Source organism: Platalea leucorodia (genome assembly GCF_965183815.1).
Source record: "Platalea leucorodia genome assembly, chromosome: 6".
NCBI lineage: Eukaryota > Metazoa > Chordata > Aves > Pelecaniformes > Threskiornithidae > Platalea > Platalea leucorodia.
In genome coordinates this window covers 37083307-37089306 of record NC_138828.1, presented here as the reverse complement: position 1 = coordinate 37089306, position 6000 = coordinate 37083307, and positions in this window count along the sequence as shown.

Below are 6000 nucleotides of genomic sequence, written 5' to 3'. Positions count from 1 at the left end.
GCTGCATTAGGAGGAGTGCTGCCAGCAGGTGGAGGGAGGTGAGCCTTCCCTCTGCTCAGCACTGGTGAGGCCATACCTGCAGTGCCGTGTCCAGTTCTGGGCTCCCCAGTACAAAGGAGACATTGACGTACTGGAGAAAGTCCCATCAAGGGCCATGAAGATGATGAAGAGACTGGAACATCTCTCCTATGAGGAAAGGCTGCAAGAGCTGGGATTGCTCAGCCTGGAGAAGGGAAGACTCAGGGGGGATCTTATCAACATGTACAAATATCTGAAGGGAGGGTGTAAACAAGATGGAGCCAGGCTCTTTTCAGTGGTGCCCAATGTCAGGACCAGAGGTGATGGGCACTGACACACAGGAGGTACCATCTGAACATCAGGAAATGCTTTTTTAATGTGAGGTGACTGAGCACTGGCACAGAGAAGTTGCACAGTCTTGATCCTTGGAGCAACTCTGACACATGATGGGGGCCGACCATGTGGAAGGCAGCTTTGCTGTGAGGGTGACCGAGCACTGGCACAATTGCCCAGAGAGGCTGTGGAGTCTCCATCCTCAGAGGTATTAAAAAGCTGACTGGACATGCCTGCTCTGTGTGGCCATGCTTGACCAGGGTGATTGGATCAGGTGAACTCCAGAGGTCCCTTCCAACCTCAACCATTCTGTGATTCTGCAAAGCTCTAACCCCTCACAGGAGGGCACACTTATGCCATGGAACCAGTTGTGCTGAGCCAGCTGATGCTGCGGGACAGCCCCCAGGTGGGGGACAGCACCCCAAATGGGGTGACAGAGCCTACCGGTTGAATGTTGTAGCCCAGGCTGCCTGGAGGATGCACCTCCAAAAAGCCACCTGGGACCTGAGGTCTGTAACACCTTACAGGCTTTCTGGCACAGAGGGTGTGATGGATAAGGACACAGTCCAGAGACATATGGGTACAAGAAGGTACAGCCATGCTGACCAGATCCCCCCTTGAAACCCACACAGGACTCCTAAGGGTTTATGCCACAAATCCAAGATGACCAAATCTTCCTATTCCTTGAAGCACAACCACTTGATAATACTGTTGTGCCTCTTCCAGGGTCCACAATAATGTTCCTACCTAAGAACACCCAAGGTCCACGAAGGCCATAATCATGTGTCCAGCAATGGCCAAAAAGCACAGGCACCTGGAGGTCTCCCAATCTCCAGCAAACTTGCAGGGCTTCTTGGGTCAAAGTTCGTGTCTTTGGATTTACCATTCCCAGACTCTTCCATGAATAACTCCAATTTCCCCTGGCGTCCCTAGGAATTGTAGGAGCTCCTCCGCAACATCCTGCTGCACATAATTCTGCAACTCTGCGCTGGGCTGCGGGAAGAACCACCTCTTATTGCTTATTTTGAACCTGTCACTTGCTAGCTTTATTCAACACTTTCTGGATCCTAGTTCTTGTGTTGGAAAGGCAGTGCACACTCATGCCCTCTTCAGCATACATTGATTTATCTACCTTTCTCATACTGTCCCTCAGTTGTATCCTCTTTCTTCCTCCCAGGCACTGCACCAGGCTGTTGGTGCTCCCCTGTGGATCGTATTCACAGCCTAACCAACATAGCAGCTCACAACAAACAGCATGCAAGGATGACACAAGGCACTGCATATGAGAATAATGCTGATGAGAAGACTGGTTTACAAGCAGAATGCAATACCGTCTGTCCCAGGGCGGGTATCACCTATGGAGAAGGCTCATGCAGAGCGTGGTGAGAGTCCCACTGGCACCGAAACAGGGCAGGGACTGGAGACAGCAGCTTGATCACTGCCAGGAATGATGAAATGCCAAGGTACTGTGCCAGGCTGCGATACGCAACAGGCAGAGTACCTTGGCTTTGGTACCAACCGGCTCTTGGAGCAGTGCAGAAAAAAACACAGAGGGGTGGGAAGATATACAGTATGTTTCTGTGCTATCCCCTTTCCCAGGAGCTGTTTTTGCTAAGATAAGATTTGACCTCTCAAGAGCAGCATGAGACAAACCCAGTCCCCCTTGGTATTTTATCACTGGGCAATAATTTATGAAGCAGTCCAGGAGCAATTCCAGCCAAGGTAGAAAAAAAAGCAGGATCGGAACTGGATCCTGTTTGGCTTTGCAGCTGTAGCTGACATCAAGTTGAACATCTCTCTGAAAGGTCAGCCCTGCAAAAACAAGCCTGCTGGCATATTATTGGGTTAGAAGCACCAGTCACCAAGTGAAATTCCCTGTCTGGTGTTATGCCAGACAAACTCAGAACCAAAAGGGAACGTCTGCCATAAAAAAACCCACCTTCTCTAAAACCAAGCATCAGGAATGGGTACCAGTCTCCTCCTGAATGGAAGGGAAAGCCTTGGTCCCTATGTGAGGTTTACAGCTGCTGACCTTGTCTTCTAGCTATGTGGGCCTGTGTCCCTCATTGAGATGGGCCAAAATGGGGAGTGGCTGAATATATTGTGGGTAGAACATTTTCAGAGCAGCTGAGAGCTGGAATTTGTGCTGTAAGACGAGCTCCTACGGAATGACTTAGCAGATGCTTTAGGTGATTCATTGTCTTCTGATAACTGCCCAGCTTCTGAGGCATTGCTGGCATGCAAAAACAAGGTGGGTCTGGGTGAATCAGAGGGCTGAGGGAAGAGTATCAGTGGTAGTTAGCAAAGACATGCACAGGTTTATTCAGGGACCGAGCTGTAAACTGCCATTGTTTTCCAAGGTCTGCAGTGAACTTCCTGGAAAAACTGGGTCTTCTTTGCTGCCAGATTTGGGGTGTGCTTTGGGAGCAAGCCCCTTGCTCCATCCTCCAAAGGTAGGCACTGGTGTGAAAGGCTAGAAGAGCCAGGCTGAGCCATCTGTATGTGATACCTTCTGCCCACCCTCCCAAAACATCTCCAGTGAGCCCTCTGTGCCAGGCAGCAAGAGAAAGCGTCTCACTGGTGCTGCCGGGATGATCCTGGGTGTCTCCAAAAGATGAGAGCACCTTTATTTTTCCATCTCCTGCTGGCCTCCAGGACGCATCTCCAGATTCTTTGGCCTTGGTTTCTCTGCCAGGCACCTAAGCTACAATAATTTGTTTGCGTCTACAACTGGCAAGAGTCTTTGACATCTGGAGTACCCACAGGTTACTCTGGAGAGGCCAGATGAATGGCAAGGTCTGGAGGATGAAGGAGGGAGCAAGGAACTCAGTACCAGCTCATACCTACATCACCACTAGCTTCTCACTTTAAACCAGAGGTCAGGCATTTGTCATGGAAGGAAAAGGAGCAGAAAACACAGAGAACTTTGCAATGCAGCTCAGTGGCCTTTCATATGTCCCAAGGCAAACTTTGTAATTATACCTTATCCAAATTACTGCTGTAGCAGCAAAGACAGCAAAACAACGGAACAGGCACTAGCACCCAGGGCACCCAGAGCAGTCCTGGCCATGGGAAGGGATGCAAGCATTCCCAGCCCTGGTTATTAAATCCCAGATTCTGGTGCTCAGGAAGCTCAGCAACAAGCTTGCAAGTTCAGACATTTCAGTAAGGCTATTTCAAATGCAGTGGCAGGCCTGAGGGAGGAATGCAAGGTCAGCTCTTCTGCATGCACTGTGTTTCCATTGTACATATGAGTAATATGGGGCCACTTCACAGGGTGCTAATGCCTGGCCAAAGAAAAAGAAAGGACTGTTGTGTCCAAGTGCAATGCAGATGTGCTCCTGATGCAGGGGAATAACCCAGCTTTGGTATGTATTGAATATTTTCTTTTGCAGACCCGTGGCAGCATTGTCTGGAAGAGCCCTCCACAGTCTCTGGTCCAGCCTTACTCTTGAAGCAAGACTATCATCAACACTGATGCAGGCCAGACAGCTTTGTCTAAGCAACACTCAGAAACCCCCAAGGGTGGCAAGCCACCACCACTCTGAGGACCTGTCCCAGAGCTGCCTCTCCTCTTGGGGAAGATTTTTTTCCTAAAGTCCCAGTGCTGTAGAAGCAATTCCTTGCAAGTGGCTTTTTATAAAAGGGAGGAGAGAGGAAAAGAGAAGAGCAGAGGATAGATCTGAGAATTAGCAAAGCTCAAATGTTTTCGGGTGGCCTTAGACTGAATTGGCTAGCTCTGTGCCCAGTGTTTGCCTTGCCAATGATTGCTTACCAGTGAGAAGATATAGTTTATATGCTGAAAAGCTAGTGATGGACGTGAGAAGCAACTGCAGGAGGGTGAAGAGGAAGGACCAAGGGGCAGGTGATGCCATCACTATCGTTCATTTGAGGAAAGCAAAAGGAAGAAACTGGTGACTCTGCTGCCTTTCTTGCATTTAGCTTTCACATAAAAGTTGAATCTAGAGGTAAATAACTCACTGAAGGGATCAATTACCCTCCACAAACCACCAAGATAAAAAGATAACTAGCTGAGACTTTGCAGTCTCTCTCTTAGGCACCTACAGCCAAACCCTTACCCCGGCATTTAGCCACGACGATGAACAGAAAAGGGGTCGGGAAATGGGCCAGGATTGCGAAAGAAGAGGTTCACGAACTTTCAGCTAGGTGAAATGTGTATGAGCTACAGCAACACTCATTATCAGAGGAGGAGCCACCTCCAGTTCCCAAGCCAGGCTCTCCAAGAACTGCTGGAGGGCTGGAGCAGAACCAAGGAAATGGCAAAGAACGAGCACAGCATCCTGTTTAAAAGGCTTGAAGTCAAGTTATAGATCCATAATTCAGCGCCTGGAAAATAGACCTGCACAAAGGACTAATTCAGAGGTACCAAGGGGCTAATATGGGGGCTGAGAAGCAGACAACTGGCATTTCTTAAGAACTATTTTATGCCAAACTATTTTAATTTCGTCTCTCAAAGATTTGGCAGATAAAGAGGAAGCAGCAGATATGATAATTTTGACCTCCATAGAGGAGTTTGTGTTATCCCATTCAGACTTCTTGTCAGAAAGGGAAATACCATCTATATGAAAGATGGATGTAAAATTGGTGCAAAAATAGCACCTTGATCTGGGGACAAGAGCTATTGATGGCTTATGGTCAGACTAGAAGGACATACACAGAAAGGAACAGCAGGAAAATGGTCCTGGCTTTGGTATTACACAATGCTTCCATACTGTGGGCTAGAAGCCACGCTACACTGCCTTAGAAACATTGTGAATGATGTTAAAGAAAATGAGACCAGAGGAATGCCAGGAAGTAGGTTCATCAGATGACCTTAGAGACCTGGCAAAGACAGGATTTGACATCAGTCAGATGAAATTCAATCAAGTCAGGTGTGAAATGCTTTGAAATCAGATCAATCCAACGCAAGGAAAGACTGGGACGTGGGATGAAACAGGCTGCAAACTGGGCAGGGAAGCATGCTGGAAGCAAGCCTTCCTTGGGTGGTGGAGAGGAGGACACGTCACACATTTTAAGGATGTTTGCAACTCTGTTCCCATCGCTGAACAAGTCTCAGGGACCAAATAGGTGCCACAGAGGGATTCATACTTAGGGGATGGAGACAGTTCACCCTAGCTTTACCCTGCCCATGACTGCTGTGTCTACCTGCCCTCTCCTTCCTGCCCAAGTGGCTGGCAGAGGCAAGGGTGATGGGGACAGGCAGCTAGCCAGGGCCAGCTGCTCTCATTACAGCATAGCCTTAATGAAACTCCACCAGGCTGGGAATAGTGTTGGGTACCAAGTTGCCATGTGGACTGCCACTTATGCCTGCTTTGAGAGGGAGCTGATTCCTGAAGGATACTGTGGCCAGTGAGTGGCAGCCTGCCCTGGACACCCCCAGAGAAGGGCAGCCCAGCAGCCAGCTGCAAACACCTGGCCACCATAGCCAGATCAGTGAGAAAGTCCCGTCTGAGCAGGGCACAGACCAACACCACCAGTAGAAACCTCTCCTATCTCCAGGGCAAGAATGGTCAGGCCATCCCATCCTGGAGGCAAGACCACCATCCTGCAGCCCTCCATACTTTCTCAGGTACCCAAAATCCCATCCACCCATATGACAGCTTCCCACTGTCACCTGTATTAAGCCCC